Raw genomic sequence first — 19,461 nt, forward strand, 5'->3', positions numbered from 1 at the left:
AAGGCCCTCCATGGCTAAGAAATGGTTGGGGCCCAGATTCTGTTCTCTGTGCCCTGGGGTATCCCCGTGCAATTGCACTGCGGTGTGTGAGCAGAATTCAGGCTGCTATGGGGGGTATCTGACTGGGGGGGGTATCACAAGAGATCGTTTCTCTCTTACCCCGTATGACGGCAAGACAGGACCCTTCTCTTGGGGGGGAATAGGACCCCCCCAACCAAACAGCTCAGCGATTTCTAATCCAAGGACTGGGATCAGTTTTCGTGATAGGAAACCGCTTGACAACTATCCTGCAGAAAATGCACCCGCCTCAGGTCCGGGCGTTCGCAGCGTTACAGGTTTCTGGGAGGTTGAAACTCTTTTTAGATACAGTTTGCAGCGAGGCAAGGGGGCGAGGGAAGTTCTGGAGAGGAGGACGGGGCAGGGTTTGAAGTTGCTGAAGGATGAAGATTGTCCGTCCAGTCATCTGGAGCCAGGGGGATCAATGTTAAGGTCGCCTCTTTGTTTGCTAAAACAGCAAATTAGTGATGCAAACACCAACAACCACCAGGGGAATGTGTCGAATCTACGGCAGTGAGACCCCGGAAACAGGCCTAAATCTCTCACACACACACACACACACACACACACACACACACACACATACATACACTTTACGAGTCCTCCTAACACCGCTCCGGGATCGAGCCCCTTCGCTCCCACTTCGGCATATAACGGGACAGGGTTTTTGGGGCGCTATCGCCCATGACCCACTCCCAAAAAACGACCCCGCCTTTTAAAACAAACCTGGCCGCGGCTCAGGCATTTGCCCCCTGGCTCTGGGGCAATGGGCGCCCTGGTTCCCAGATCCGGGCAGGGTCCCACTCGGTTTTCTGCCCCTCTGCTGCACGTTTTTTCTCATCCCCCAATGTTTCCGCCCTGTGTCCCGGGACACGGGGACCTGGAGTCCGGCGCGCGGCCCAGGACGCCAGACCCGCTGCTGAGCACCAAGCCCGAGGACTTTACAGGGAGGTAGATTGAGACATTTTTACTCTTTTTTGACGTTTTAAACCCCGCTCACTGGATCTCCCTCCTCCCCGGACTGCAGATCCCCGCCTCGCACAGTTCAGCCCCCAAACCCGCGTGTCCGCTATTCTCTGTCTCTTACACGGAGCATTTCAAAAGCAAACGACCCAGCCCTGCCCGCCGCCGCCTCCTCCAGCGCCTGGCTCCCCGTGTCTCCGCTCATCTCACCAGCTATAGCTCCGGAGACTCCGTCGCTCGCTGCCGAGACGATTCGTGTTTATCACGAAGTTGCTCCTTCCCCAAAGTCACAGGCCCGCGCTTCAGCCGATGACATGCCCGGCACATTTCACTTGCGAGGCGCGAGCTTTTTGCGCTCCCCGAGGTTGACAGAAACGTCCTTCTTGTGCTCGGTTAAGCCCCGCGATGTGGGTTATAAACACACGTGCCGCTTCTCCGGCAGAATTCGCCGGTAATTTGCATCTGCAGAAACCTGGCAGCCGCGCTCGGCTGAAGAGCCATTCGCCAGACAGGAGGGTTGGAAAGTTGATTCCAGCCGCCCCAGCAGATTCCCCTCGCTGGAAGGTAACCCAGCCCCCTTTGTTCCGAGCGAGCTGGGATTCCAGCGTCCTTCCCGTTAAAAGTCACTTTATTCCGAGGGCGAACGCGCGTGGGTTTTACTGATAACAAACCTTGACCAGCGAGAGCGATTCCCAAGCCTGGCCGGGCGCTTCCCCTCCCCGGCCCGCGTCTGTTCGCGTTTGTGCAAACCTCCAAATGCCTCCCATGCTCATGCTCATGTCCCTGTTTGACGGAATAGCACCCCGGGCCTTCCTTAACCAGATTCACGGATTTGGGATTCTTCAGCAAACTGGGGAGGAGGGGAAGAGACGCGATGCTGGGGGGTGGGGGGTTAGCAGATTCTATTCCCGATCATAGGCCGATAGAGATAATGCTGTTTCTATGGGGCCACATTATTTTCAAAGGAGGAGACAGAGAAGTGGCATTCAACGTAATCGTCCCCGGGTCACCCACGGATCTGTCTATAATGTCCTTTTCGGTTCCGGTTCCCCCTCGCTCCTACAGGTGAGAAGAATCCGGTCAGGATCAGAAACGCGTTTGGTGAGAACCAGAAGAAATCGGGCTGGTTTTTTCCCCCTCGAAGTAACCAGGGGGGGCTTTTCTAATTGATGTGTTGGATGGAAAGTTCTCCTGCAAGGGAAAAGAAACACCTTGGGCCCGAGCTGTGATCCACCCCCGGGGGATGCTGGCTGTAGAACGGGGGCAGACCCGCCGCAGGTGGGGGGCACAGGCCGGAAGCCCTGTAGGTCTGGGTAAAGGGGACCCTGAGCAGCTGCCAGTAGGACCCAGTGTTAACCCAGTTGCTTGACGGACCCCGCCCCGATGATGCCTGGACAGATGCCCTGGGGCTGGAGGAGCGACACCAACGCCGGGGGAAGGAGAGAGGAGCGTGGGCTGGTCCGGGAGGCCCAGGGGTGGGAGTCCAGGCTGCGGGGGCAGCTCTTGTGCCGGCTGGGGAGGTGGGAAGTTTCTCCCTCTCTCGCCTGGCTCTTCCCCGCGAGCCTCCCAGGGGGAGTCAGGGGCAGGGCCTGGGCCGGGCCATGGCAGGACAGATCTTCCAGGCTGGGCCCCTAAGACCAGATCCTGGGCACGGGCCGGAAGCCCTGTAGGTCTGGGTAAAGGGGACCCTGAGCAGCTGCCAGTAGGACCCAGTGTTAACCCAGTTGCTTGAGGGCCCCCGCCCCGGTGATGCCTGGACAGATGCCCTGGGGCTGGAGGAGCGACACCAACGCCGGGGGAAGGAGAGAGGAGCGTGGGCTGGTCCGGGAGGTCCAGGGGTGGGAGGCCAGGCTGCGGGGGCAGCTCTTGTGCCCGCTGGGGATGTGGGAAGTTTCTCCCTCCCTCACCTGGCTCTTCCCCGCGAGCCTCCCAGGGGGAGTCAGGGGCAGGGCCTGGGCCGGGCCATGGCAAGACAGATCTTCCAGGCTGGGCCCCTAAGACCAGATCCTGGGCACGGGGGTCCTGCGCCCCAAAGGTAGGCGCAGCCGAATCTGCACCCTCACCCCCGGCCGGCTCACCCGCAGGGGGAGGGGCGCTCAGCGCCAGCCCCCGCCTTCCCTTCGCTGGGACTGAAGCACCTCTGGAGCCTGGCTTCGCAGCAGCTCCCCTCGGGCCGAGACATTCGCAGCCCGATTCACCCGGCAGCCTCTTTCCGCCCCGGCCTCGGCAGATCAACCAGGCTCGGGGCTTCCGCCAGCAGCGAAGAGAACACGGGGGTTTGCAGGCGTGGGAAGGAACCCCCCCCCCCAGTTCTAGCTAAAGGTGCCCTTGAGTCTCTCCAGTTTGAAAGTTGGGGCCCCAACATTGGCACGCGCAACACGGAAAGCTGGGGGGCCGGGGTCGAGCCTGGAGCTGTCGGCTTGCTCGGATTTTAATCTGCACTCCCCGGAAAGGCACCCCACCTGCGGCGCCCCCCCCCCACTCCGTTTTGGACCCAGCGCGGCTCAGCCCTGCGTTCTAAGATCTCCCCAGTATACAATGGAAGGCACAAGACAAACCGAATGGACTAGACAGCCCCCCCCCCGCCAATCTCCACGTTCAGCAGGACTAGAAGCGCCCAAACCCACTGGGTGGTGTTGGGTCAGCGCCCACAGCAGTCAGCGCCGGCCCTAAATCCGCATCTCCAGTAAAACCAACAACAGCCTCCAGCCCCCCACCCCTTCCCACGTCCTGGCGTCTCTGCAAAGCTCGCAAGCAACGGGCCAGAGCCCGGGCTCGCGTGTGAATGGGAGCAGCCACCAGGCGCTGGTCCACTGAAGGGCCGTTGGTATCTCTGTCTCCTCAGCACAGATCGCCACCTCCGTGCAGAGAGCAGCGCCGAGCACCCCCGGCTCCACCCAGCCAAGGGCAGCGCCCAGAGCTGCAAACCGACCCCTGGGGAGCGCAGCCCAAGGTGACAACCCGGATATTCCCGGAGGCTTAACCAGCCTGGGAGGTGGGCCCTGCGCAAGGAACCGCCTGACGATGCGCCAGTCACATGCTGGAAGGGGCAGAGAGCCACGCACAGTCCTGGGTATTTCCACAGCAACTGGGACAACCTAATTCCCCCAGAGAGTTTTAAAAAAAAACTCCACGAGGAAATAAACTCCCGAAACCTCGGGACAAGGAGCCTTTGGCTCCCATTGCGGCTTGGCCCCATTAACACCGCGCAAGGAGAACAGTCACCTCCCCTCTGGGCCAGTTACTTTTATTAACTGGGCTGATACGGCTGCCTCTGTTCCGTGCCCCAATTCGGGATATTTTAAAGAGCGCACGCAGGCAACTCCACCTCTGGCGCAGAGGCTTGGATATGATTGATGGTCTCATGTACGTGTATATGCGTGCACACCTATGTAACACACACACACATCCCTACACCTGTGTAACACACACACACACACATCCCTACACCTGTGTAACACACACACACACCCCTACACCTGTGTAACACACACACACTTTGACATGCACTGATGGAAGAAACAGCATAAGCAAAGCACGCGGCCATAAAGATCTTGTCAAAATCTTTATGCTCATGGGTGCTCAGGACAGAGACATTCGGTCTTACCTGCCCGCAGGGCTGGGGAAGGCTCCCTTCGGCCTGCTGACGTGTGTTATTCAACTCTTTTGATGTATTGTTAATAAAAAAATAAATAAATTCAACGGCTCTGATAAAAAAAATCCACGTTCCTATTTTTAAAAGACATTTTCCTTTATCCTCAGTTCTTGGTACTCGAATATTCCAGGTTTAATTTAATCCATGTGGTTTAGGACCCTGCAGGAGCCAGAAAGCCTGCGACTGCTTCCTGAAAAGTAGCAAGTTGTCCACTTCAGCCTCGGCTTTGCCAAACTTCCCAGGGGAGGACAGCTGTAGCGAGTGTAACCATCAAGGTCCTGGCTGGCTTTAAATGCCAGTAATCCCAGGCTCTCCCGAAGAGCTGGTATTTCAGGCACAGTTCTGACCAGAGGCAAACTTTTTTTTCTCAAATGGAACTGCCATAAGGGGAAGAAATGTTCTCCCTGCCATCCCAGGTGGTGCGAGAGGGAGAGAGACCCACAAGCCCATCTCCAAGCCATTGGAACAAATCTGCCCACTTGGGCTTTTATATTAAACTGAGATCTTGTCTCTTTAAACAGAAAGCACCCTTCCTGTTGTGAGAGCGCCCCCTAGAGCAGGGGTTCTCTGCATTACCCCCACCAAAGCCCCAAGTTACAAGGTACTACGTCAGTGTCCCCATCCCATCTAGCCATACGGGGGGGGGGTGGCTTTGCCCCCCTGAAACCTGCTCATGCCCATCATGGTGCAACCCCGTGCCCTGCCCCAGCAGCTGCTGCAATCCACATGGGAGCAGATTCTTAGAATTCATTCTTCCAAGGTGCTCAGGCCCAGATCCAGCAAAGCACTTGAGCAGGTGCTAAACCTTAAGAATGGAAATAAGAAGTTAAAGCTTTTCTTAAACATGATCTGACTCCCTCCCCCTAGTCCTCAGGCTTCATCACCGTCCAGCTGCCTAGGGAGGAAACTGACAGCAGCAAAGAGGCTACACCCAATGAGATCCTAGCAAGTCTCCAAACCCGCACCCAGTGTGGAATAATTGCAAGATAAAAACAAAAATTAGGGGGGGGGATATTACATGAAATCAAATATGATCAGCAAATTGGTGGAAAGATTTTACTGTTTATTCTAACCTATTTGTTCAGGGCACCATGAGTGCAGTGGTAAAGCCAAGGGCACATGGCTAAGCAGGTCTTAACTAACCCATGTCCTCTCGGTCTTTCAGTGTATTCCATATTGTACATAGTAGAACACAGAGAATTTGGACTTGGAGACTCCTGGTGCCAGCTGAGACACAAAACCCAGGCACTGCCCCAAAGGGCTGCAATACAGAGAGACAAGGGGTGGGGAGGCAAAGGCCTAGAGAGGGGAAGTGAGTTGCCCAAGTCACACAGCAGAGGTAGGAATAGAACCCAGGCAGGTGCCCCAGCCATGGAGCTGCACCGTTCTGGTACAGGCAGGCTTTCAACAATGGGCTTAATGGCTCTGTGAGGGAAAGTGATTCCGGGCCTATTCCAGCCCTGAATGGACAGGGAAGGGAGCAGTGGCTCCCCAGCTCTCCAGTCTAGGGGGACACATCCTGCTGGCTGGAGAAGTGCTGCAGGCCTAAGCCCAGGAAGCACATTTTGCGGAGGGGGGGGTTGTCTCCTTTGGGGCGGAGGAAGGGAAATAATAGAAACATCTTCTGGACACACAGCCCGGAGGACCAGCCAGATTCAGAGGCAGCACTTCCTCCTACTGCAGAAAGGGTGCAGAGCCGGCTGCAGCCTTTAGGCCCAACAGGAGGCGATCACACTGCAGCTTTGAATCCGCAGGCCTTTGCTAGGATTTAAATGTCCCTTTGGCTTATCCATCCTTGGTGGCCTGCGTGTGCAATCAGCGAGTGGGTTCCAGGCCATTCCCTAACAGGCGAGTGTCCCCAGTACAAGAGGCAGCTGCCCCCTTGCCAGCAGGCTCTCCAGGCAGGCCCAGGGCTGAAAGAGCCCTGAGACCTGAGCGGCCCTCTGTCTCCTAGAGGGTGTCAGAACCGGGCCACACAAGGAGGGGGCTGTACTGGGGGAAGCCTGTTCTGTCACTGTCCATGACATGTCTAGCCTAGACATAAAGAGCCTGGATTCCAGAGCTGGGGACCCAGCTCCTTTCACCTGCACTACATTAAGGGAGAAAAAGACATTTCAAAAAACCAAAATGAAACAATCATAAAATGATACTTAAGCAAGCAAAGAATCCCTCTCATGCAGACATCCACATGCAAAGACTTGTGTGCACACCTATGCAATCACCCATGTGAGCACACCCATACGATCACCCATGTGCGCACACCCATGCGAGCACACCATGCAATCACCCATGTGCACACACCATGTGAGCACACCATGCAAACACCCATGTGCGCACACCCATACCAGCACACCATGCAATCACCCATGTGCGCACACCCATGTGTGCACACCCATGCAATCACCCATGTGTGCACACCCATGCAACCACCCATGTGTGCACACCCATGTGAGCACACCATGCAAACACCTATGTGTGCACACCCATGCAATCACCCATGTGTGCACACCCATGTGAGCACACCATGCAAACACCCATGTGTGCACACCCATGCAATCACCCATGTGTGCACACCCATACCAGCACACCATGCAATCACCCATGTGCGCACACTCATGCGAGCACACCATGCAATCACCCATGTGCACACACCCATACCAGCACACCATGCAATCACCCATGTGCGCACACCAATGTGAGCACACCATGCAATCACCCATGTGAGCACACCCATGCAAGCACACAGACTGCTGTGATCACTTATCCATCTCCCAGCCTCCTAAATTTTCCTCTGGCCTGACTGTATTGCTATTTTTGCCAACCCCTCCATCTGCCATTGGGCTGCTGGTGTCAGCTGACACAGGCAGCTCCAAACCCTTCCCGGTGGAAACGCCTGATCTTTCCACCTATTTCTAAAGAAACCCCGAACGCGTTATTTGTATCCGATTGAAATAAACCCAACACGGAGTCCATCAATTAACCCCCCCCCCCCCGAACTTCCTCACTCCGACCGACAGTAATAAAGGCCTGGCGACATCCGCCAACCGACCCAGCGCTACTTTCCCGAGGCGGGCCCTCCCTAATGAGCTGAGCAGCAGGAAGCGGCCCCCCCCCGCCATTCCCATGCACACCATGCAGATGAGTCACTGCGGGGGGAGGTGGCGGAACACGCCATTTCTAAGGGCTCCTCTAGACACTTCATGCGCCAAAAGCCGTTCCCGAGACCTGCTCCTTGCCGCCTCCGCCGGTTTTATTTCTGCCTGTAACGACTCCAGCGGCGGCGGGGCTTAGCAGGCCGGGATTCCGCAGGTTTGGGGGTGGGGGTGGGGGTTTGTTTAGTCAGATCTTACGGCTCTTTTCAGAAAGATGTTCTCAGGGCCCGTTCGTTTCAGGCCTTTCCTCGGAGTCCAGAATTAAAGCGGCTTTTCCGTGGGGCCAGCGCAGCCCCAACCCAGACAAAGCACCGGCAGCCTGTTGGCTTCCCCTGCGTTTTCCAAAGATTGAAGAGGGTTGTTCAAACAGGGCTGGAGCCCTTCCCAGGTCCAGCTTTAGCCAAGAGCACAACTGTAGCCTAGATGATGAACACAGGTCTGTGAGTGACTGGGGAAGACATTCATCCTGTCACCCGGGGGCGACTGATTCCTTAGGAGTCACGGGGCGGCTTCATTCTGCGTTTCATAATTCGGACCAGGTTAGAGCAGTCCACTCGACTTCTCTCCAAAGTGCATCCCACCAACGATGGCCCCGATCCTCATCTCGGGGACCTCAATGGCCTGTATAAGCTTTCGGTACCGAGGCCTCTCCTACATTGTTGGCTCTGTAGCGTTCCAAGGATGGGACAGCGGCAAATTGTAGGGGGATGAGCAACTCTCCCCGAGTAGGAGACCCTGGCGGATTTCTTAGAACCAAGATTTTGTGGGTACATAAGAAAATCTGGGGTTCGTAGTGTGCCCCCTTTTACTGTTGCAGACAATCGGCGGAGTTCTTTCCCACGTGGAAATCACATTTAAAAAATAAATCCTAATGAGCAACGTCATTAAACCCCCCGAAGTTAAATCAACCCCCAGACTTATTTATTAATTTAAAAAAACACAGAACGAGGCACAAACAATAAACTGAAGACCTGGGAGATTCCTGGCCGCCTCGTCTGGCTGCAGAATGTTAGAATTCGGTGTCCCATCCTCTCTGCGCCCACCCCACACGGCTGGGGAATGGGAACTGGGAGAGTGCTGTCTCTGGTGCTGAAATGCAAGCCCCTGCCTGCACACTTCCTTAGTGCCTGACAGATACAGCAAGGCTGGTCTGAATTTTGCATGGACAATGAAGACTGCACCTGAAACGTCGTTTGGCACGTACACAGACCTTTCTTGCAAACTATTCCCCCCCCAATCCCACACTCCACGGAGGTACATACTGCAGTTCTAAATATAAGAAAATGAGCGCGGCGTGTTCGTTTTTAGTTGATACCTTCCTATTTTCAAAGGCTTGAAGTGAAAGCAGAAGTTTCTGCTTTTTTTTTTTAAGTGAGGGGATATTTCTTTTTTCCTGCATACCGAACAGTGCTTATTAATTAATTCATTATTACTGTCAAGATTGATTTTTAAAAGACAAACAGAACTGAATGGAGAGATTGTTGTTGCCCAGGTAACTGTTTAGTTAGCTCATTATTCCGCCCTCCCCTCCCCATGCATGTGTAGAATTTAAATATTCCTGAGTAGATCATTATATGTCTCAGAGACACGTGGGTGTCTTGTGTATACGCACATATTAGGCGTGTTCCATTACACTGACAATAAACAAAATGCTTCGAAATGACAATTTTTGAAAATGTGAAATATTATCTGAGTGTGTGTGATACGCATCATCTCTCATCGTCTCAGTCATTTCTTTTGTTAGGTGTTATATTTTTAATTGTATATGCCAGCTCTCCTCCCCAACGTTACATGTTACGCACATATTATACAATTTGTGTATAATGTGGATTATTTAGAATAGTTCCCACTATGTGCCATATTTTGACTCCGTGTTCGGTGTGACTATATATAATTTGCAAACAGTGTAAAACATTATACATAGTGTATGTTTATACATGTATGTGTGATATTACACACACGCACGTGTATTTAAACAGCCCACAGGAATAGTGTAAATCGCCACACATTTCTATCATTCCCCCATAGCAAATATTTCAAACGATTCCCTAGAAACGGCATTACCACGTTTGGGCCTGAGCCTGCTGTCCTCGCTCAGACAAAACTCCCAGTAACTTCACCTGCAGCTTTGCCTCCGCCAAGGCCCATTTTACATTATATTTTGTCTGATACAAGTGTCTTCAGCCTGACCTGAGAACCGTGTTGGCGCGGGTTAGAATGTGGGGCAGGGGTGGAGTTTTTAGCCCATGCACCAGACTGTGCGAGTCTAAACAGAAAACAATTCCATCAAATGTGTTTGAATCGATTGTGGATAAGAAATGAGCTCAATCTTCTTCCCACAGGCCCCGAGAAGCTCCCAGTCGAGACGTTCACACATAGAATAACGTCAGAAAAATCTCATTCATAATGTACATCTTCAATATACCCATTCCAGGGACTGAAACCCTACAGCCGCACTATGGCCGTACCCGCTATAATATGGATGTGTGTTACACGCACGCTAACACGGATACTGAAGTACGTGTACACGCTAATTTGTACACACGCTTATGGGTACATGTGCGTGTAGGTATTTTTATAACAATTTTTCGGTGTGCTCATTAAACACACAAAATGTTATAAAAGCCTACACCTACATTATAACACCATTGCTGAGGTGTTTGTTATGGGAGTGTCTAATTAGTACACCAACAATATTGTTATAAAATATGTACAAGCGCTTTTATACCAATATTTCGTGTGTGTATTACATCTGTGTCTATCACACTAATGACACACTATGGATATGATACACATCTAGTATCTAGTCTTACAGATACACGTATAACACAAATATTGTGATAAAAGTGGATACAAAACGACATACACACGTGAATAAAAACGTGTGTCAGATCTGCAGAGTAAAGTGTTTCATGTGTGATTTGTTGCGAACACCTTGCTAGGTATCTTTTCCGAGACTCGGCTTAACCCACAAATACATAAAACATTACGGGGAAATCTTAATGAGCAGAGGGAGTTTTAATATATTTGTTCCAAATCAGTACAACTGCTTCCACCAGGCAACCTGCTTTCTCGTCAATCCGCACTGCAAAGCAGAGGCTTAAAATGCCTCTTTCTATATTGTCGGGCCTTTTTTTGAGAAAGAAAAAATATATAACGAATGGTTCTTCTCATTCTCATCTCTCTGTCTATAGCTACACACACACACGGGCTGGACGGTCCGTAAAGCAGCTAAGATCTGTTTGGCATTTACCATCCAATTCCAGATGGAAACAGGCCACATTCATAACGGTATTTTTTCTCCTTTTTACCCTCCCCTGCCCCCGTTTTAAATCGCAACGCACCGATTTTCGCAGCCTACCTGCAAAGCGAAGGGCTCACGCTTAGCCTCCTAGATACACACAAACCCGCGTCAAAGCTGCCTCTACAGCCTGAACCTGGCGTGCCAGAGTTTCATGGGGTAAGATAAAATAGGCATCTCGCTCCCTGTATCTCCCCCCACACACACACTTGATACACGCCCGTCTTGCCTAGATCTGAATTTATTTGACAGGGAGAGAGAAAAACAGGGGACCTCCACGAAAAAAACCCAGAGTGATTATTTTTAAAGATCTTTGTCTCACAAAGAGACACCCGCCGCACACACGTGGCATCCTGCCTCCTCTCCTGCCAGTTCCCTTCCAGGTCTGTCTCGGACACGGCCCCAAAACATCCCCCCGAAAAGCTTAAGGGTCTGGGGACAGCTTGGGGATTCCGTGAGAGGCCCGATCCCCGCTTAAACGAGGCCCGGCCCGGCAAAGAGCCACGTGCGGGGAGCGCCGAAAACTTCTCAACAATGAGGAAGTGTGAGGGGGCGGGGGGGGGCTACATTCAAAACAAATCCCAGCCCTTTGTTTTGCACTGACGGAACCGCCTGATGGGCTGCTCTGCCCATGTATTACCCGTGGGCTGCGGCAGGAAGTCCCCATTGTACAGCCCCGATCAGATTTCCCGTCTGCACAGCATGTCGGGGCTGCCACACGTGACTGGAGCCCGAGAACAGTCTGTAGGGAACCCTTGGGGGGACCCCCAATTGTTCCCCCTCAAATCCTTTCGCCAGGACTTTAAACACCCTAAACGCGGGGCGAGCTCTGCAGCCGAGCTCCCCACCGCTTGTCCCAGCATCCCACTGGGAGTCCCAGCCTGTCCTCAGCTCTGTCTTCACACGGACCTGCAGAAACAACCCCGCCTGGATGGCAATCTTTGCTCTGAACCATTGGGACGGGTCAGGATGGGGAGGACCACGGAAAGATTGAAAACCCCCAAACCCAAACCTGTCTGCGTCAGGTTCCTTTCCTTCTCTCCCCGATGGAGCTGCCTGACAGCCAGTCGTGTCCTCTCTACCCCTTGGCTCACTCGTCTGAGTTTTAAGTCAGCTTTTAGGCAGTTGTAAAAATGATTAACAATGAAGCAAATGTTTATCCAGACAAGCACAAGCTTCGGGCCAAGAGGTGACCTTTCCTCTTTGACACTTACCTGCATAATTTCTCCTGCATCCATATCTATTTCATTGAAATGAGCAGGTTGGTGTGTGTGTGTCTATATACTTCATAAGATAGATAGATAGATAGATAGATAGATAGATAGATAGATAGATAGATAGATAGATAGATAGATAGATAGATAGATAGATAGATAGATAGATAGATAGATAGATAGGGGGTGTTATATGGGAATAGATAGATAGATAGATAGATAGATAGATAGATAGATAGATAGATAGATAGATAGATAGATAGATAGATAGATAGATAGATAGAGAAAATGCACCATCTTCTGAAGCAGAATACCTTCATCCAGCAGCCATATTGGACTGTGGTGTAAACACAGCACACACACAAAAAGTAACGTATCCAATCAGCTAATAAATTAGAGCCAACATCAACCGAATAAAAGAGGGAGACAAGACTTTTTTATAAAAACTGGGACTGCAGTTTAGTCTAACGGATATTTAGAAAAATGCAATAGCCCGGTGTGTTTGAATCAAATAGCAAACAAAAAAAAAAGACATTTCTGTAACCAAATACTAGGGCTGCCTACGGGTAATTTGAATCAGTGAACTGCTGTAGTTTTAAAATCCTCGAAACCTTTAAATCATTTTCAGTTGCTTCAATAATGATACCACTTTGGGCAGGGGTCTCACCCTTCCCACACAGCGAGTTGTACAGTGGGCTGCTGTGCACGTGTTATTACTGATACGCATAAGACACACAGTCACCCAGCCTGGATGCACCTGGGAGGAGACCCGCCATTCCAAAATTACCTTTGGATCAGATCTGCAAATGTAAGGGCGAGGTCCCTCTTTCTGAGCTGACCTAAAAGGAGCTAGAGAGATGGGGGTGGGGGGTGGGGGGTGGGGAGAGGGAGCTGCTATAACACCAGAGAAGCAAAGCATTTGTTTAAATACTGGGGTTGTTTTTTAAAAAAAAAAGAAAACCAAAAACCAGCCAAAAACCCAACCATTAGCTCTGGGGTAACTCACGGTGGTTACAGCAGCAGATCGGCAACTGTCAACGGAAATAAATGTGCCATTTACCAAACGTATCAAAATCCCACTAGCGGTAAAACACTCCAGAGCCCCCTTTGCCCGGATGAAAGATTCTTTCGTAATTGCACCAGGAAAGCCCCAGAACTTGGTTCAGAACCAGCACAGCAGCAGAAGAGTCACTCACCAGATCAGGTCCGTTTCACCAGGCCGGCTAGAATCTCATTCAGTGCCGCCAAGGAGTTTCCTGATCCGAAATCTCGCCACTTTCCGGGAGGTAAAGCCGGGGAAATGATATTTAAAAAGCAGAAATAAAACGAGCCCTGAGATTCCATGTATAGAACTTGCCCCAGCATCACCGCCAGGTGAAATGACAATCGTGGGAAAATAACTAAATAAACCAGGAATATGCTGGGGCCTGCGAGCCAGTGAGGAGGCAGGTGGGGGATAGAGCCATGTGTCGCGGTATTTCCTTTCCCTGTTATATGACACATCTCTGTATAACCCTCCTAGACAGAAATACAGACTGAAAACCACTGAGGTGTAATTTTCTCCTCCGTCTCCCTGCAGAATTCCAGGGTCAGTAGTGAGTGAATGGATTCGGGGCGGCATACAGGATCCACTGTACATAACACAGATAACCCAGACACCCAGGATGAACATTGTTTTCCTTGTCAGGCTCCCAAAAACCTAGCAGATCTCACAGCATCTCTCTCCTCAGAGGCAGCTAATACTTCTGCTAAGCTGCGGGCAGGTTTACATAACACGTCCTATCAGTTCATTTGAAGCTAAAATGTGGTACCTCTCCAGAGAGATTTTAGCACGTTTCTCTTGGTATATTATTAATTATCATTATTGCTGATTAGCATTTGCATTTTTTAAAAATATCACTCTCCGCGAATGGCTCTGTGCAGATCAACTTATTCAGAAACAGCGTATAAAAAAAGGTTTAAAAGGTTTTCAGTCAGAGCCTAAGCCAATATGTCCCCAAAATGCAAATATAGATCTCGCCATAAACTATATATCTAGCAGGAGGAGTGGGCTGGTTCCTCTCCACCCCCCAGCTGATCAGCCAAAAGGTCCTTTAGCAACAAAGACTAGGAGGGTATTTTGGCCTCTTCTGTGCAGAAATATTCTCCCGGTGCCTGCATGCTTTGCAAAAGATCGACTTCCCCCAAAAGCAATAGGCTCCCGCTCCAGCAAGTGCGTTCAGATAGCGGTATTTCACACGCGGGACACACAGTCCAACTGGTCCTAAAAGATTCAGTGCACCTAATCCTTCAGACAATCAGAAACCCAAACAACCAAATCCAGCTTGTGGCGGGATATTTCCCTCTGCTGCAGGACAGCTATTTTTCTGATCAGTAAATACTGCTGAGAAAATCAAAGCCTTAGACATCTAGGAGATGTACAGCGGCAGAGTGTTTCTATGCGAAGATGACCCGGGATACTCCAGCCTGGCCCCCTGGGGTTTCTAAACCAACCCAAAGCTTCTCCCTCTCTGTATTAAAAACCAAGTTTCTTGGGCTAGGAGTGTTAACAATATTGGCGCGGAGGACAGGAGGCTTTTCACTGAGAATTAGAACGGACCGAAGGATGCGCGCAAACACACACACACACACACACACACAAAATACGCCCGCAGCCAAATCCAGCCCATCCCAAATCCAGTTTACTAACCTCATCCCCATCAGCCTCTGAATTCCGAAATCCGACCTCCAACGCTCCTCTCTCCGCACACACTTACATTCCGCTGCCCCCACCCCGCAGCACGTAGAATTCAATCTCTCTCTCTCCCCACCTTCCCTACTGTAACCACGCTGAGATGGGGGCTCCTTCCCTGGGAACTCATCAAGGTTATAAAAACTGGGTCGCTTTTGTAAGTTTGCCGGAGTGCCCGTCTCTCCCCTTTTGTGTCTCCTTCTCAGAGAAAGGCCTCGATTAATTAATTTCACACTGTAGCCCCAGAGAAAATTTTCCCACAAACAAGTGGCCGGGAAGACGCGGAGCCCCGAAGAAAAGAAGTCAAAATCAAGTTCAACAGCATGCGGGACGGTTATTAGCATAACAATCGAGTCTGAGCGAACAGAAGTCTTCTCAACAAGAGCGACTGGCGTCATGGCAGTCCCCTATTCACACCGCCAGGCACATTTTCCCAGGCTCCTTAACAATCACACAACTGTTCGTCTTGCACACGCCAACGTTTGGGCACGGAGTTTGCCTTCTGATAGCAAGGAATAATGAAGGCTTTGGAGAAGGGCGGGTCGTTCAAAAACAAAAAAAAAGAAGGAGGGGGGAGGAGAGAGAAAAGTACCAGCCCTTGAAAGAAGCAGAAGAGGAGGACAGAGCTTTTTAAGAAAAATACAGATAACCCCCCAGCGGTTAGCTCCTCCCACCACCCCCTGCACCCCGTGTAGAAGCCTCCAGAGACAAGGGGGAGTTGGCCAGGATCCCGAAAATGCAAAAGGTGAAACATTGTTACTTACTTGTTGATTCAAAATACTAATACAAGCCAGAGAGGGGGAGGGGAGGGATCCTCCTCCTCCCCGCAAATTGCAATTGCTCGAACAAGGTTTCCAAAGGAAAAATCTTGGGGAAAAGCCCCTGAAGCTCGTAGCGAAATGCTCCGGCGGGTCGGGCAGGAGAACACGCGGCGGGTTATAAGGTCCGGGCCCGGCCAGTCATTCAGCTCCCAGGGCTGTTTGTCGCGTTTGCTTGGATGAGGAGCCATGGGGGGTGGGGAAGAGGGAAGCGATCGGTGGGGGGGAAGACACTTCCCTAAACTTTGCGGCCATGTCCCCACGCCCCTCCCCCACAGGCACATTTTCTCACAGCTCCAGCGCCAGGCGAGGAGGGAGCGTCTCTGCCCGGACTCCGCTGCGGTCGGTCCCCCCAAGCGGCCCGAGCTGCGGTGAACGTGTCCAGCACTCCAATCAGCAGACCCCGCGCTCATTGTCCACCGTGAGTTGGGGTCCATTGTTCCGAGCTCGGCCTGAGCTGCGGGGAGGTTTTGTTTTCAAGCCTTTGGTGCCGCCCCCGCCCCTAACACTGAGTTCCATGGGGGGGGGGAGAGGAAATCACATAGGAGGCCCCAGTTTAATCTGAAAAAAATCCCCCAGCCGCGCAGGCAGAGAATCTGCGGCGTCCCTTTAATTTAGGAGACAACTTGCTAAGCGGAGATGAGCAGCTCTGAAAGCTGCCTGGGCTTGGGTGGCTCTTCCGGCTCGCTCTCTCTTTTATTCCAAGTTCAAAACTTGGGCTGTGCCGCTAAATGAGGAAGGGGTCCCTGGGAGCAGTGCTCGGTTCCCCTGCCTCCCCCTCCAGGAGTGTCTGTAACTTTCAGGCTGCCCGCAAAGGCAGACGGTGCAGCAGTTCTCACGGTGCATCAGCCAGCGAGTGGATTGATGAGCAGGAGACGAGGAGAGAGAAAAAAGCGACCCAGAAGGACAAGCTGAAAGGGGTGGGAGGGGGGTATTTACCCCCTACACGCCCCAGATCTGCATCCTCAGTGACTTAAGTACCACACACATCAGCTGCCGTCAAAGCTATGACAGCTTCAGCCGAGAGCAAGGGAAAAACCAGCCTCCCGGGGTCTAGGTTAGAAAAAGGAAGCTCAGGCCGATGCCTTGGAAGGAAGAAAAACCAAATCAATCCACCCGGGGAACACAGATCCAGCCGCAGCTCTCGCCTCGGGAGTGGGCTGCCAAGAGGCATTGGAAGCTGTCTTGCTGGTCACGTTGTCGTTACGTGGGGTTAAACAGAGACGTCTGCTTGCCCCCCCCCCGCCCCAATACCTCTGGCAGGGAAATGGGGACCTTGGGGTGAGTCTCGCAGCGGCCTAGATTGACCTGGGGGAGGCAAAGGACAGCTCCGCGCACAGGCACCGTTACAAGAATGTTACCAAACATCCATTTTCTCCATTTTGGAAATGGAGATGGGAGGCAAAGGCAGGAGAGAAAATGCCCCCACCTCTTCTCCATATTTTACTACGTAAAGCCTGACGTCGTGACGTTGCGGAGCAGGATAGGTTAGCTGCATCCATATTTTAATAATTTTTTTGCGGGGGGGGGGTGAGTCAAGCCAAGGAGATGCTGCGTGTCTGATCTTCTAGAGGAAAAATTCTAAAAAGTGGAGACTTCAGATACTAGTGCGTGGTAAATCAGTAACCCCCGACGGTCAATGTAAAACCAACCAACCAACCAATAAATAAATACACCCCCCCAAAACGGGGTCTAAGCCCGGCTGTCTCCTAAGAATGGCTCAGCCTTGGGTTAGTCGCAGCTCCTGATCGATAGGGGCTGATCAGGTTCCCAGGGCAGCTTTAAAGCCAGGTTCAGAAATCAAAACAGCTAGAACGGGGGGGGGCTGCCTTTCAGCCCGCCACGGGGCCGGAGCTGTTCTGAACTCAGGTGCGGCGTAGCGCTGGGCTGGGCTACCACCGGCATTTCAGTGGCTTCGTGCCATGCTAAGAAGTCCCTGGTTATGGTACCAGGTATATCGGGCGCTTTTTAGAGGGACGTGGCTGTTGCGGTGCGATGGTTACTGGTGTGTCGACTTCGGAGCCTGTGGGGAACAGTCACCTTGTCCCCTGGAAATTAAGCTGGGGGATGTTTTCCTTTGACGGGTGCTGGTTCATATTTCTGAACTCCAGCGAGACAGAAAATCAATCACGTGGAGAAGGGAGTACGCCCACCGCTCATTTCCGTGTGTTTTTGTAGAGTGTGAATGCATCCACCTACAGCCTGGGTTTTACAGGAAGATAAGATTTGCAAAACAATCTCCATGTCCTCTCCCGCTGTTACACATTTACTCTTTTCTTTTAGCAGCCCCCCCCCCCCAAAAAACAGCAATTTTTGAACCGGTGACGATTTTTTGTTACCGGATTGAAGTTTAGAACCTGACTTCGGGCTGTAAAATCACAGCTGGAGCCCGAGACCACTCGCAACAGTTTGCTGGAGGCGGATTGTGCCTGCAAATCTCGCTGTGCCAGAGCCCGTGAACCTGGCGAGCCGAAGAGTGAAACTGACACGCCCCTCCCCCCATAACGAAGCATTGTCTCTCTTTGCAACTCAGCTGAAGTCTGGGGCCACCAGATTAAACAACGCTTCGTTTGCTTGTTTTAATCTGGGCATCAACATCGCTCCTGCCGGGTTTTAAGCACTTTCCATCCAAGGCAGCTCTCAGGCATCTACACAAGTGTGCGCAGGGATTGTAAATCCATAGTGAAAAATAGCTGGTTCTTCCCCAAAGCCCCGGCAGCGGGGGCAGCTCTCCGGCCAGCGTTAACAAAGCAAAACAGATTGAAAGCGGCGTGAAAATAGAAACCTCTTTGCAAACGTTAATGTCTGTAAACACGCCAGGGACGAGATTTCAAAGCAGCTACTCCCAGCGGAGAGATCCCCACATGCCCTAGCCTTCATGCTGGGGGGGCGGGGGGTGTCATGTCAAAGGCAGAGAGAGTTTCAGGTTGAAAAGTGGATACGCCACGTTCGCCTTGTGCTGACTCTGGCTGCAGGCTGCTGGCCCCAGGCCGGGGTAAGGTGCTCGCTGGAAGTAGAGGCGGGTGCACTGCACAAGGTGCCTGGCTGGTGAGCGGTGGTTAAGGCATCTGTGGATATGCACGGACTTCTGGCCAGCTTGACGTCCGCTTGTGCCTGGTTCTGCCTGGCTGAGTAACTCCTCACCAGCAGAGCAGGGGAATGTGGGGCTGGTTTGCAAAGGGTTGAGTTAGAAACTGGGGCAGCCCAGTGAGACAGTGTTAAAAACCACCGGGCTCGTCCTGCGCAGGGAGAGGGACTTGATTTGCGCACTGGAGTTCAGGGGACGGAAACACGGGGCTTGCTGAACTAGAAGAACCGAAATCGCTTTTCTTCTGCAGGCAGCAGAAACACCCAGACCGCCCTGCAGTATTTACTGGGGCAGGCTCCATCACGCGCGGGAGATTTTCTTTGCTCTAAATCAGCTACAATGTTGGGACACCCGCGTGTGGAGGGAGGCTCCCCGGCTTTCACGTTGCTGTATTATTGAAAGGTTGGTTTGTAACAGTGCAAGGGGACCTGGGGCTGTTTTCCACACACCCAGCAGTGCCCGAACTGGCTCCAGAGCCCCCT

The 19,461-nt window shown here is 52.1% G+C and overlaps 1 long non-coding RNA gene across 6 annotated transcripts in view; it reads right to left on the reverse strand.

The window, feature by feature from the left end:
- Positions 1-19,461, reverse strand: part of LOC115638716 — a 122,050-nt gene that overhangs the window by 85,202 nt on the left and 17,387 nt on the right. The window contains exon 1 of one of the 6 annotated variants that reach the window (XR_003997508.1): positions 15,838-15,918. The exons of 1 other annotated variant lie outside the window; for it this stretch is intronic. This is a non-coding gene — a long non-coding RNA (uncharacterized LOC115638716). Of the gene's footprint in view, positions 1-1,230; positions 2,361-11,188; positions 11,270-13,538; positions 13,630-15,031; positions 15,519-15,837; positions 15,919-19,461 lie in introns of those variants that run through there. 4 more of the 6 variants (XR_003997507.1, XR_003997512.1, XR_003997510.1 and 1 more) reach the window with 4 other exon arrangements.

Source organism: Gopherus evgoodei, chromosome 22, assembly GCF_007399415.2.
Source record: "Gopherus evgoodei ecotype Sinaloan lineage chromosome 22, rGopEvg1_v1.p, whole genome shotgun sequence".
Classification (NCBI taxonomy): Eukaryota; Metazoa; Chordata; order Testudines; family Testudinidae; genus Gopherus; species Gopherus evgoodei.